We start from the raw sequence: 15,294 nt of genomic DNA, 5'->3' as shown, positions 1-15,294 counted from the left end.
AGAAAACATAGGCAGTAAAATCTCTGACATTTCTCATAGCAATATTTTTTCTGATATATCTCCTTGGGCAAGAGAAGCAAAAGAAAAAAATTAACAAATGGGACTACATCAAACTAAAAAGTTTTTGCACTGCAAAAGAAACCAATAAAATGAAAAGACAAACCACACAATGGAAGAACATATTTGCTGATATATATGATAAAGAGTTAATATCCAAAATTTATAAATAACTTATAAAACTAAACACCAAAACCCCCCCAAACAATCCAAATAAAAAATGGGCAAAGGACCTGAATAAACAAAGAGGGTATACAGATGGCCAACAGACATATGAAAATATACTGTGTCACTTATCACCAGAGAAATGCAAATTAAAACCATAATGAGGTATCACCTCACACCTATCAGAGTAAGTATTACCAATAAATCAACAAGCAACAAGTTTTAGCGAGGATGTGGAGAAAAGGGGACTCTTGTACACTGTTGGTGGGAATGCAGATTGATGCAGCTACTGTGAAAAGCAGTATGGAATTATCTTAAAAAATTAAAAATGGAACTGCTTTATGACTCAGTGATTCCACTCCTGGGAATTTATCTAAAGAAATCTGAAAGACTAATTGGAAAGAATATATGCACCCCTATGTTCATTGCAGAGTTATTTACAATAGCCCAAATTTGGAAGCAGCCCAAGTGTTCATCAGTAGATAAGTGGATAAGAAGCTATGGTACATTTATATAATGGAATACTATTGTCTATAAAAAGAAGGAAATCTTACCTTTTTCAACAGCATGGATGCACCTGAAGAGTATTATGCTAAGTGAAATAAGCCAGTCAGAGGAAGACAAATACCATATGATTGCACTCATATGTGGAAACAAAATCATCTAACAAGCAAAATAGAGATAGATTCAAAGATAGAAAGCAGGCTGACAGCTGTTGGGGGTGGGAGGCTGGAGAGGAAGGCATTGGAGGGATTGAGGGGAAAAAAAGAAAAAACTCATGGACACAGACAATGTGGTGATTGCCAGCGGGGGGAGGGGCAACGTGGAGGAGGGTATGGGGCAATAAATGGTGATGGAAGGAGACTTGACTTGACAGATGATGTGGAATTGTGCACCTGAAACTTGTATAATTTTGTTAACCAGTGTCACCCCCATGAATTCAATAAAAAGGAAAACAAAAAAATGAAAAGACAAGCTAACAAACAGGAGAAAATATCTGCAAATTCTGATAAAAGACATATCTAGAAATAATTAATTAATATAAAGGCATGCAAAATTTAATATGTTTTAAGATAAATAGAAAATGTTATGAAAAAAAGGCCACACTGAATAAAAACTAAGAAGAATGCTTCACATTCTTTTCCACATGCATAATGCTGTGAAAATTACTAAACAGTCATAAACAAGTGAATCATATTGAGAGCACAGTGTTTTTGAGGGGAAACAGTAATTAAGAGTTTGGGGTTAGGAAATTTTTGAAAAAAAGTGTCTGGTAAAGTGTCTTTGTGTAATAGTTTGCCTAAGACAGTACCAAATTATGCTCACTGTCCCAACCATTTTATTATTTGTCCTGGATTTTCCATTTTCTAAAGACTATTTTTTAGAGTAGCATTATAATAAGCCAGGACTTTTACTTTCAGGCTCTGCCATAATCTCACTGAGCAGTGTGAGATGCACATGCAGTGAACCCAGTGCCATTAAACATGTGATTAAATGTGAAAGGCCCTGAGCTGTAGCCCACCTCTGGATGGGCTGTAACTGACACTTCATCCTCAAAGAGCATCCAAGCCACTTACAGAAAAAGTGGAGTTCAGGAATAGCTAGGGACAGCTGACTCCTTCCGTCTTAAGTGAAGGGTGGAAGAAATATTCAGTGCTGCTGGCCCTGCTTATGACTAGCTTGATTACACCAATTAAGAAAGGCATATGGAGAAAATTTTTTTAAATATTACACTATAAAGCATGACTTTCCAATTAGAGCAAATGACTGTCCTTTAAACACATATGCATAACCCACAGACACAGACAAGACTATGGTGATGGCCAGAGGAAAGGGGGCAAGAGGGCTGGGTGGAGGTGAGCAAAGGGAGGGGAAATGGGGACATCTGTAATAGTGTCAACAATAAAAAAAAGAAAAAAAAAGGACTGTACTTTACATTTATCTTAGTCAGTTATGATTACAAATTATCTCATTTAAACAAAGTTACGTGACAGCAGTTATTTGTGGCTCTCTTAGCAGAAGAAATTCACACTTAAATGATGCTAGCTTCCTATCAGTGTCCAGAGACATATCAACTGAAAAATTAGTTAATTCCAATAATGGTTTGATTGTTTTCATGTAACCATGCAATAAAAGTAAAGCTTTTGGAAGTTCATTCTGTAGAAACATGAAACACCAGACATTGCTGTAATTGCTATTTAAACTCAGTAAAAATGTTCAACAACAAAGATAAAATTATAGTCAGTTTTCATTATTCAAAGTAATTAAGCTCTATAAAGCCACCATGAACACTGAATTTGTGAAAACCAAATCATTTCTCTCAGTGGAAATACAGTTAGGCTCCTGTGAGCCTTTGCCCACAACAATTTCATAAACTAATCAAGCATAACCTTGTTTTAAGTGTATTGCTGCTTAAAGACACTTTAATATAAATAGCTGAGTCACTAACATTGAACTCACAGTCAATAGTATTAACTCATACCTGAATGAAGCTTCTTTTTGTTAAATTTATTGTTGACAGTATTACAGATGTCCCTCATTTCCCCCCATTTTGTCCCCCCTCCACCCAGCCCCAACCCCAACCCCACACCAGGCCTTTCCCACACTATTTTCAGTGTCCATAGGCTATGCATATATGGACATAAGTTCTTTAGTTAATCTCTTCCCATGCCACCCATACCCCTCTCCTCTGAGATCTGTCAGTCTGCTCCATGCATCTATGTCTCTGGAAATATGTCTGTCAGTTTATTTTATTCATTAGATGCCTCATATAAGTGAGATCATATGGTATTTGTCTTTCTCTGACTGCCTTATTTCACTGAGCATAGTAATCTCCAGGTCCCTCCATGATGCCTCAAAAGGTAAGAGATCCTTCATTTTCACAGCTGCATAGTATTCCATTGTGTAAATGTACCATGGCTTTTTTATCCACTCATCTACTGATGGGCACTTGGGCTGTTTTCAGATTTTACCTATTGTAAATAACACTGCTGTGAGCATAGGGGTGCACATATTCTTTTTGATTGGTGTTTTGGGATACTTAGGATATGGAACTCTGGATCAAACAGCAGTTCCATTAATTTTTTGAGGAAACTCCATACTGTTTTTCACAGTGACTGCACCAGTCCGCATTTCCCCCAGCAGTGTACTAGGGTTCCCTTTTTACCACATCCTCACAACACTTGCCGTTTGTTGATTTTTTGATGGTAGCCATTCTGACAGGTGTGAGGTGATACTTCCTTGCAGTTTTGATTTGCATTTCCCCGATGATTAGTGATATTGAACATTGTATCATATGTCTATTGGCTTTCTATATATCCTCTTTGGAGAAAGTGTCTATTCAGGTCCTTTGCCTATTTTTTCATTGGGTTATTTGTCTTCCTGGTGTTGAGTTGTATGAGTTCTTTATATACTTTTAAAATTAACCCCTTATCAGATGTATCATTGGCATTAACCCCTTATCAGATGTATCACTGGCATTTATGTTCTCCCATATAGTGGGTTCCCTTTTCATTTTGTTGATGGTTTCTTTTACTGTGCAGAAGCTTTCTAGTTTGATGTAATCCCATTTGTTTATTTTTTCCTTTGTTTCTCTTGCCCTAGGAGATGTATGGGCAAAAATACAGCTATGTGAGATGTCTGAGATTTCATTTCCTATGTTTTCTTCTAGGATTTTTATGGTTTCATGACTTATATTTAAGTATTTCATCCATTTTGAGCTTATTCTTGCATATGGTGTAAGTTGGTGGTCTAGTTTCATTTTTTGGCATGTACCTGTCCAATTTTCACACCACCACTTACTGAAAAGACTATCATTACTCCATTATATGCACTTTCCTCCCTTGTCAAATATTAATTGACCATAATGGCATGGGTTCTCTGTTCTATTCCATTGGTCTATATGCCTGTTCTTGTGCCAGTACCAGACTGTTTTGATTACAATGGCTTTGTAATATAGTTTGATATTCGATATTATGATCCCTCCAACTTTGTTCTTCTTCTTCAAGTTTGCTGAGGCTATTTAGGGGCTTTTTTGGTTCCATATAAATTTTTAGAATATTTGTTTTGGATCTCTGAAACATGCCATTGGTATTTTAATAGGAATTGGATTGAATCTGTAGATTGTTTTGGGTAGTATGGACATTTTAATAATGGTAATTCTTCCATTCCATGAACATGGTACATGCTTCCACTTCGTTGTATCTTCCTCTACTTCTTTTTTCAATGCCCTATAGTTTTCTTAGGTCTTTTACCTTCTTGGTTTTATCCAAGGTATCTTATTTTCTGTTACAGCAATGGTGAATAGGATTTTTGTTTTTTTAGTTTCTCTTTCTGAGAGTTCATTATTGGCGTACAAAAGTGCCATCAATTTCTGGATGTTAATTTTGTATCTTGCTACTTTGCCAAATTTAATTATTAAATCTAGCCATTTTTTGTGGAGTTCTTTAGGGTTTTCCATGTACAATATCATGTCATCTGTGAATAATGACAGTTTCACTTCCTCTTATCCAATTTAGATGCCATTTATTTTTTCTTCTTGTCTGATCACTGTGGCTAAGACTTCCAGTACTATATTGAATGTGGATATCCCTGTCTTGTTCCTGATCTTAAGGGAAACACTTTTAGTTTTTGCCCATTGAGTATGATGCTGGCTGTATAATATGGCCTTTATTATGTATAAGAATTATCCTTATATTCCCAGCTTGCTAAGTTTGTATCATAAATTCGTGCTGAATTTTGTCAAATGCTACTTCTGCATCTATTGATATGATTACGTGATTTTTATCTTCATTTTGTTTATGTGATGTATCACATTTATTGATCTGAGAATATTGTACAAGCCTTGCTTCCCCAAAATAAAACTCACTTGGTCATGGTGTATGATCTTTTAATGTATTGCTGGATTGGATCTGCTAATATTTTGTTGAGGATTTTGTCATCTATATTGGCCTGTAATTTTCTTTCTGTAGTCTCTTTATCAAGTGTTGGAATTAGGATAACGCTGGCTTCGTAAAAAGATCTTGGAAATCTTCCCTTTACTTGAATTTTTTTGAACAGTTGGAGGAGGACAGATTATAGTTCTTTGAATATTTGGTAAAACTTGCCTGTGAACCCATCCAGTCTAGGACTTTTGTTTGCTGGAGATTCCTGATTACTGCTTCAATTTCTTTAGTTGTTATCAGCCTATTCAGGTTTTCTGATTCATCCTGATTCAGTGTTGGAAGATTGTGTATTTCTAGGGATCTGTCCATTTCACCCAGTTTGTCCAATTTGTTGGCATATAGATGTTCAAAGTATTTTCTTATAATCCTTTGTTTTTCTGTGATGTCAGTTGTTACTTTGCCTCTTTCTTATTTTATTTATTTGGGTCCTCTCTCTTTGTCTCTTTGTTTCTTGATGAGTCTAGCTAAAGGTCCATCAATCTTGTTTATCTTTTCAAAGAACCTGCTCTTGGTTTCACTGATCTTTTGTATTTTTTTTTAATCTCTATGTCATTTATTTCTACTCTGATCTTTATTATTTCCTTCCTTCTGCTTACTCTGGGCTTTTCTTATTTTTTTTCTAATTCTTTTGGATGTAGGGTGAGATTGATTATTCAATTATTTTTTTTCTTGTTTCTTGAGGTAGGCCTGTAATGCTATTAAGTTTTCTCTCAGGACTGCTTTCCCTGTGTCCCATAGATTTTGAGTTGTTGTGTGTTCGTTTGCATTTGATTCTAGAAAGTTTTTGGATTTCTTCCTTGATCTCATTGGTAATGCATTCATTGTTTAATAACTTTTTTAGCCTCCATATGTTTTAATGTTTTTGAGTCTTTTCCTTGTAGTTGATTTCTAGTTTCATGCTATTGTGACCTGAGATGATGCTTGACATGATTTCAATCTTCTTGAATTTAAGACTTCTTTTGTGTCCTAACATGTGGTCTATCTGAGAATGTTCCATGTGCACTTGAGAAGTATGTATATCCTGCTGCGTTGGGGTGAAATGTTCTGTAGATATTAATTAAATCCATCTGATCTAGTGTGTAGTTTAAGGTTACTGTTTCTTTGTTGATTTTTTGTCTGAAAGATCTATCCAATGATGTCAGTGTGGTGTTAAAAGTCCCCTACTATTGACTATATTGCTATCGATCTCTCCCTTAAAGTCCTCCAAAAGTTTTAAGTATATTTATGTGCTCCTATACTGGGTGCATATATGTTTACAAACATTATATCCACTTGTTGGGTGGATCCCTTTCGTATTATGTACCTTCTGTTGCTTGTTATGGCCTTTGTTTTGAAGTCTATTTTGTCAGATATAAGTATTGCTATGCCCCCCTTTTTCTTGTTTCCATTTGCATGGAAAATTGTTTTCCACCCATTCATTTTCATCCTGTGTAAGTCTTTTGTTTTGATGTGGGTCTCTTGTAGACACCATGTATATGGGGAAAGTTTATTTATCCATTCAGCAACCTTATGTCTTTTGATTGGGGCACTTAATCCATTTACATTTAAGGTTATTGTTGAGAAGTACTTATTGATTACCATTTTAATTCATTATACCTTTGTTCCTCTGTCTCTGCTTCTTCTTATAGCATTTCCTTTAACGTTTCCTGAAATGTTAGTTTGGTGGAAATAAACTCCTTTAGCCTTTTTTTTTTTTTGGTCTGTGAAGCTCTTTATTTCACCTTCAATTCTGAATGACAGCCTTGCAGGACAGAGGACTCTTGGTATCAGATCCTTACTTTTCTTTACTTTGAATACTTCATGCCATTTCCTTCTGGTCTATAATGTTTCTGTTGAGAAATCAGCTGACAGCCTTATAGGAGCTCCCTTGTAGACAACTGTCTCTTGCTGCCCTTAAGATTCTCTCTTTGTCTTTAATGTCTGTCATATTAATTCTGATGTATCTTGGTGTGGGTCTCTTTTAATTCATGTTGATTGGGACTCTGTGCTCCCTGAATTTGTGTGACTTTTCCTTTACCAGGTTAGGTAAGTTTCCTGTCATTATTTCTCCCAACAGGTTCTTACTTGCCTTCTTCTCCTTACACCCCTATGATGCAGATGTTGTTATGTTTCATGTTGTCCTAAACTTCCCTTAAACTATCCTCCTGCTTTTAAATTATTTTTTCTTCTTTGTGCTATGATTTAGTGATTTTTCCTATCTTATCTTCTAATTCAGTCATTCAATCCACAGCTTCAACCACCCTACTATTAATTCCTTCCAGTGTATTCTGTATTTCAGATATGGCATTCCTCATTTCTGACTGATTATTTTTCATGGTTTCTATGTCCTTTTTCATGCTTTTGAGCATCCTATAACCATTATTTGAACTCTGCTTCTGATAAATTGTTTGCCTCCATTTCATTTTGCTCTTTTTCTGGAGATTCCTCATGTTCTCCCATTTGGGGCATGATTCTTTGTCTCCTCATTTTGGCTTTGGCTTTCTGTTTGTTTCTATGTGTTGAGCTCAGTGGCACAATTGTTAACACTTCAGGCTGGGTGTCTATAGAGGTAAATATTTTTTAAAAAAACTTCTGCATTTTTAATCCATACCTGAGGCTATTTTTTCCATTGCTTTTCAGAGAGAGTGGAAGGGAAGGAGGGAGGAGGAGAAAGAGAGAAATATTGATATGAGAGAAACACATTGACTGGTTTCCTCTCTCACACACCCCGACAGGGGTCATGGAGCAAACCCTCAAGCAAGGCACATGCCCTTGACCTGGAATTGAACCTGCAGCCCTTCAGTGCATAGGCCAGTGTTCTAACCACTGACTAACACCATCCAGGGCTACAGAGGTAAATCTTGATGACCATATATGAGACACTGTGCAGATGCTGCCCTCATAGGCTGGGTTGTTCCTAGCAGGATCTACAGCCTGCCAGACCTCCCTTTGGGTGTGCTGTTTGCATATCCAGATGGGTCAAGCTCTGGTGTGGTCTGAAGTCCAACACTGGTTGTGTTGGTTCTGGGTCCTCTTGGGTGGGTTTCAGATGCAGGTCGCTGTCAGCATTTGTGTGTAACTGACATTGGTTACCTATCTGTATCTACCACTCTGTTCATTGTTTGTGTCAGTGTCTACTAAACCTGGGGGGGTGGGGGGGCAATCTATGTAAATGGGCCAGCTTTTTCCATCTTAGGGCTGCGGGAAGACCTGCAGTCAGACCAAAGCTCCTGAAGTCTGCCTCCACCTGTCAGCTACTCCACCTCCTGCCTGATATTACCTGGTCTTCCTCCAGAGCCTTCCAAAGATAGTTTGTAGCATGAACCCAGGCCAGCCTAGATTGAGCTAGTGGGCCCCCTGCATGGGGATTACACAGGCACTCAGTGAGAGGAAATTAGTCCCTGCTTCAAAGCCAAACTTCTCAGTCTCTGCCAGAGTCTCCAACTTTAATATCCCCTAAGGGAGCTCGCTGCAGGTTCAGGTTGGGTACAACCTGAAGTATCCTTTGCAGGAGCAGGTTCAGCTATCCTGGGCTCAGTGGGGTAGATCCAAGAGTCTCCCACTGAGAATGTTGCTGGCCCAGCACACAGGATGGGGCTAAGCACTTCCTCCTGGTCCCAGACAATAATCTCAAGGGTCCCACACTTTGGATGTCCTGCTCTGAGACATTCTCCCATTCCCCACAGAACTGCGCCCAGTAGTGGTATCAGAGACTTCACTGGGCTGAATCAAATAGTCTCCTATTGGGGGTGGTATCCACAGCCTCCAGGAGAGGGGGACAGGCACTATCTCTCCTTCCCAGGGCTGTGCCCTGGAACTCTGAGGAACCTTGGATATGCCTCCCCACAATGCAGTTACAGAGCTCAGGACTCACCTGCCTGTCTATCTCCCTGACAGAAACCTCCCTGGGAGACACCACAAAAATCCCAGCTCTTCATGGCACTGGTGCCCCTGTGCCATCCAACCAAGCAGGAGGGGGCAGAAAATCAGCCCTGTGCCAGACTCCATACTCTCTGTACAGCTGGTCTCAGCAAAAGCAGGGCTGGATTTCAGAGTTCGGACCCCCAGTGCAGGCCATAAATCTCAAACCTACGCTGTTCCCCTATGCTGCCAATTCAGCAGGACCAGAAAGGCTGGGCAGCTCCACAGTTGGGGGATGGGGCTCTGACCTTAAGCCTGAGGTGGGAGAGACTGTTCTTTTTTCCCCAAGCTAACCAATTTAGTCACTGGCAGGTTCAGCCCAATGCCGTTCTAGAAAATAGAGGGTGCCTCAGAGTCATTGCTGGGTGCAGCCCCCAGACCCCAAACATGCATGCACAACCTTTCCAGCAGATGGAGTCTGGAGCAATCTTCTTAGGCTGGGGCTGCTAACAACAATAGGAGTGCTCCTTCACTGGGAAGATGCAGACCAAGTCTCCCAGGCAGACAGAATCCCCTTGATTCCTTCTGCCTGATGCTATGCGGGCTCTTCTTATTTTCTCTGTTGCTCTGGGTTGGGGTTCCCGGTGTGGGGTTGAGACCCCGCAGACCCAGAGGTAGGTTGTTTTGTAGCCCTGATTTCCCTCCGGCCCCTAAGCCGCCACACCTACTCAAGGGGGCTTTCTCTTTCCCCATCTCCGCTCCTCTTACCAGTCTCTACATGACTTCTTCAGTGCTTCTTAGATATAATATTTTAGGTCGACTACACTTCAATTGGTTTTTCAAGTTGATTGCTCTGTAGTTTAACTGTAAATCCTGTCCCTGGTGAGAAGCACCTGCACACAGCCTCCAGCTACACTGCAGCCATCTTGAACCTCTGAATGAAGCTTATTTAAAACATATTTTCTTTGTAAAATACATCATGTCACAGCGTTGTTGTACTTAGGAACAATATACAGCACTTCAGCACTATTCCTGGGCACTATTTTAAAAAGAGAAATCACCAACAAAAAGCATAAAAATGCAAAAAATGTGGCACCAGGAAAAGATGCCCATTTACAGTATCAGAGCTGAAAGAAGGCAGAGAACTGCTTCATTTTACCTAAGCTGAAAAATGTATGTTAAGCAATCCAAATTTTTTCTCACTTTGCAAATGTCCACAAATGACTATAAAAGCTCCATGAGTACTAATTTTGGGATTACAAATATATTTTTGTAAGTAGAAGGATTTGCAAAATGGAATCTGTGACTAATGAGGAAAGACTGTATTTGTTTTTATAGAAATAACACAAATTTTGTTCAAGCACAACATCATAGAATATAAAACAATGTTCATATTAATTAAAAAATTATGGAACAAAACTAAAGTTGGATTGGGTTGTGATTCACATAGAATTCACAACTGTGCCATATACTTTAATAATATACTAGCAATCAGTGTAGAAGCAAACATATTTTACAACTGCATCCACCAAAGAAGTTACGTCTACCAATCAAAATTTGTAAATATTTACACACATACACACACACATAAAGAAACTGAACTAAAATGTTTTCTGTGACAAAGATATTGTTGAATAAGAAAATACTTCAGGATAGCAGTACGTGTTTTCTCTTTTTGCTACATCTTAGAAAACTTTGAGGCTTTTAAGACTCACATTGTAAAATTATCAATAGGACTAAACTGTTTTCAATCAAGCACTCTAAACTTCAACTTCATGGTTCAGTTAGCTAGAAATCTTTAATTCAAAATTTAATTTAAACAGAGAATCTTTTTTTTTTTTTTTTACTTAGTTAAATTTATATTATGTACCAGGATGAAATGAACTTCAATGTGCTTATATTCTAGCAGCATCTAAATTTGGTAAAATGTTCAAAAGAATTATAAATAGATTCAATGTATTTAACAAGCTTTGTCTTGTAAAAACTTCATTAAATAAAGGTACTCTAAAGTAAAAAAGACAGTGCCTGTGAAACCATATGGGTTGGAATATTTTCATGTTAAACTATTAAATCAAAATTTAATAATCTTAATGTAGTACAATTTTTTTTTAATTTACCAGGTATCTCAGTACCTACAGAGATATAATATTCTCAAATTTTAAAATTACTATGTACAGCAAATAGTAGCCATCGAAGAGAATCAACAATTTCAAGTTTAGTAACCATACAATGAAACGGCAGAAAACTATAATTTTTGAAACAATTAAAAACAATACAACCATATTTCAATACTACATTTCTTTCATAAAAATAGACCCAGGATTACATACAAATTATGAATAAAAATAAATAATGTTTATGAACTTTTGCTGAGAATTACACTTATGCTATTTTTAAGGATGAGAAAATTAATATGGGAAAGTTCTGTTTGCTTTGATGTACATGAATATATGTTAATATTTTTTAGAAATAAATTTACTTTAAAAATAACTGCTTAGCACAATTTTATTGTTCATTGATACAATAAAAGTAATTTGTCAGTCAACAAAATTATATAATTTTATTATCTTTTAGTATTCTTTATTCTCAAAAGAATCTCAGGTTGAGCAATAAGTTACATGGTTAACGTAAGTCTGATGGTTAATTTTATGTGTCAACATGGCTAGACTATGGTGCCCAACTGTTCAGTCTAACACTATTCTACACATTTCCTTGAAGGTCTTTGTGGGTGTGATTAATATTTACAATCAGCTGACTTTAAATAAAGCAGATTACTCTCTATAATGTGGTGGGTTGTGTCTAATCAGGCGAAGGCCTACATACAAAAACTGAGCTATCCCAAGAAAAAAGCAATTTTCCCTCAGGACAGTAACACAGAAACCCTGCCTGTTTCCAGTCTACTGGCCTACCCTACAAATTTCAGGCTTGCCAGCTCCCACAGTGATATGAGCTGTTTCCTTTAAAAAAAAGTGATAGTATAAAATATATATACATCCTAGTAGTTCTAATATCTGGAGTACCTACACACTAGGTAAAGAAGATTTGAATGTATTAAGGAACTCCACACAATGGAAGTTTCTCTCTGATAAGAGTAGAAGGTGAAAGGGTTTTATTTTAGGAAGCATGTAATTAAAACCATGAAAATGACCTTTAAAGAAGAACAAAACCCCAGATTCGAGGGGCACACCTTTCTATGCCAGAATACCACATAACCCAAAAACTCAAGTTTTAGAGAATAGAGTCATGTCTTACTCCTCTTTGTACCTCCTTTCTAGCAGGTAGTCTGAGACAGAAAAGGTACTCTAAAATGTTGCTAAACAAACAATGTCTCTAAAGATATCACCAGTCCTGATTCTATGAAAATAACGGGTATATGCAAAAGTATGTCTTTAATGTTTTTAGTAATCATGTTTTCAGTAGCATTAGTGTTGCCAATCAGAGACTGTTGAATGTGTAACATGGAATAAAAATAAGTGAATAACTATGGGATTTTTCTAATTCTACAAATACTTCTTAGCATAGAGGAAAGGAGATGCAAAAGGAAGATATAAATGGACTGCAGTCTAGAGTTTTAATTGGAAGTATCAATATAAACTTGTGAAGTATTTTTATTTATCATAAATATATACATAAATTTCTGAGTTCTGTTTACAGTAAAGGCCTAGAAACAAGGACCAATCCAGTATCAATGGGCACCCTTTAGATAGTAGTGTTTCTTACAGAAATGGTTGATTCTAGGATTCAAGAGTCAACTGTGAGAGGCTCCCACTAGACAAAGATGGAATAATTTGAGCTTCAATAATGATAATAACTGAAATGGATTAAAATCTAGCAAATTTTTAATTGTAATATTTCATAATATTTTTAAGAAATGGGTCACCAAGACATAATAGACAATCAACTAATTATCTTAAAAACCATAAAATCAAAGGGAAAAATCAAGAATTTATGCTGCCTTTCCTTTATATCACTGGGTAATACCTAAACTCTGTCAACCATTGTAGCATTCTCCAAGCTACATATACCTTTATGGTAAAGAGTAAAAATCTAACTGCTTAGCAGGGCATAAGCACAGCCTTTGATCAATAAGTGACTTATGCTGACCAAGGGGTAAGGCTAAAATAAAAATAAATAAACGAACAAAAAAATGAGTAGGAACATAAGAAGAGGTACACTGTGGAGAAATAGACTTCACACAGTCAGTTCAGTAAAGTCACTAAAAAATAAATAGATGGCCATACAAACAACAATAACATTAACCCCCAGCCCCAAGATTATTAGTACACAATGTTGCTACAGTACGTTATCTAAATTGTTGAACAAATATTGCAAAATATGCCAAAAGAAACCACTACCACACACAGTAAAGTGTAACCCATTTGCAGGAAAAAAGGCAGGTAATACAAACTGATTTTAAAGGGGCCCAGATGTTAGGCTTAACAGATACTGACTTCAAATCAGCTATTACAAATCCGTTCACAGGACTAAAGGAAACCATATATAGAGAATTAAAGAAAATCGTGATGGCAATGTCTCATCAAATAGAAAATGTCAATAAAAATATAAAAATGGTTTTAAAAACTCAAATATAAATTTTGAAATTGAAAAGTATAACAACTGAAATGTAAAATTCACTAGAAGAACTCAATAGATTTGAACTGACAGAAGAATCAGAGCCTAAAAATAGATCAATAGAGATTATGCAATTTGAAGAATACAGGAAAAAAAAAAAAATGAATGAAGAAAAATAAACAGTGCCAGAGAAAGAGAGAAAAGGGCAGAAAAAAATATATTAAAAAATAATGGCTGAAATCTTCCCAAATTTTATGAAAAACATTATTAATTTACACATCCAAGGGGCTCAACAAACTCCAAAAAAGAGAAATACAAAGAGATCCAAACCTAGATACATAATAGTCAAAATGTGGCAAGACAAAGACAAAGAGAAAAATCTTGAAAGCAGCAGGAGAAAAATGACTTATCACATACAAGGGAGCCCCAATAAGATTAACAGTTGATTTCTCATCAGAAGCAAAGGAGACCAGAAGGCAATAGGATCAAATATTCAAAGTGCTAAAAGTAAAAAATTGTGAACTAAGGATTTTATATGTAGATAAACTAACTTTCAACAATGAAAGTGAAATCAAGACATTCCCAGAAAAACAAAAACTGAGTGAATCTGTTGTTACGAGATCTGCTTTACAAGAAATACTAAAGGAGTTCTTCAGGATGAAAGCAAATGACACCAAACAGTAATCTGAGTCCATACAAAAAACAAAGTGCAATAAAGGTAATTATGTACCTAATTATAAAATACACTATAATCACATATTTCTTCCCCTTCTCTTCATCGATTTAAAGAGTAATTCAATAAAACAATATGCACATAATTGTATTATTGGGCTAATAACATATAAAAATGTATGTTTGACGATAACAACATAGAGGATGCAGGTGAGAGCAAAGCTGTATTGGAGTAAGAAAATAACACCAGGTGTTACCTCAAATCCACAGAAATTATAAAGAGAATGAAAAATAAAAAGGTTCGTCCTAAGTAAAATAAGCCAGTCAGAGAAAGACAAGTACCATATGATTTCACTAATATGTGGAATCTAATGAACAAAATAAACTAACAGAATAGAAACAAATTTATAGATAGAGAACACATGGACAGTTGTCAGAGGGGAGGTGGATTGCAGGGTTGGTTGAAAAAAGTAAAGGTATTAAGAAGAAGAAAAAAAAATACCTCATGGATGCAGACACAGTATGGTGGTTACCAAAGAGCATGGAGAGTGGGGAGAGGTAGAAGACATATAGGGGGAATAAATGGTGATGGAAGGAGACTAGACTTGGAATAGTAAATACACAATACAATATACAGATGATATATTATAGAATTGTACACCTGTACCTATATAATTTTATTAACCATCACTGCAATAAATTCAATAAAAAAAGAAAAAGGTTAGAATAAGTAATTCTATAAATATGTACTTGCTCTCTTTTCTTCTCTCCGCTTCTTTAAAATAGTTAAGATTATAAAAAGTAAAAATTATACACCATATTGTTAGGTTTCTACAATCTAGAGACATAATATATGTATAATAAGAGTAGCAAAAAAAGGAGAGAGGAAAATGAAGCTATTCAGGAGGCAAGTTTATTTTGTTGAAAGTAAGAAAAAAATCAAAAGCAAATTTTTATAAGTTAAGATACATGTTGTAATCCCTAGGACAACACTAAGAAAGTAATTCAAAATATATAACTTAAAATTAGTAAAGAAATTAAAACA

General features: G+C 36.2%; 1 protein-coding gene across 1 annotated transcript in view; it reads right to left on the bottom strand.

Moving 5' to 3' along the window:
- The window catches only part of ZNF438 (zinc finger protein 438), a 217,073-nt gene that overhangs the window by 166,134 nt on the left and 35,645 nt on the right, over positions 1–15,294 (bottom strand).

The sequence above is a fragment of the Miniopterus schreibersii genome, assembly GCF_964146895.1.
Source record: "Miniopterus schreibersii genome assembly, chromosome: 1".
In the NCBI taxonomy this organism is placed as follows: Eukaryota; Metazoa; Chordata; class Mammalia; order Chiroptera; family Miniopteridae; genus Miniopterus; species Miniopterus schreibersii.
This window is presented reverse-complemented; position numbering and strand designations above follow the sequence as displayed.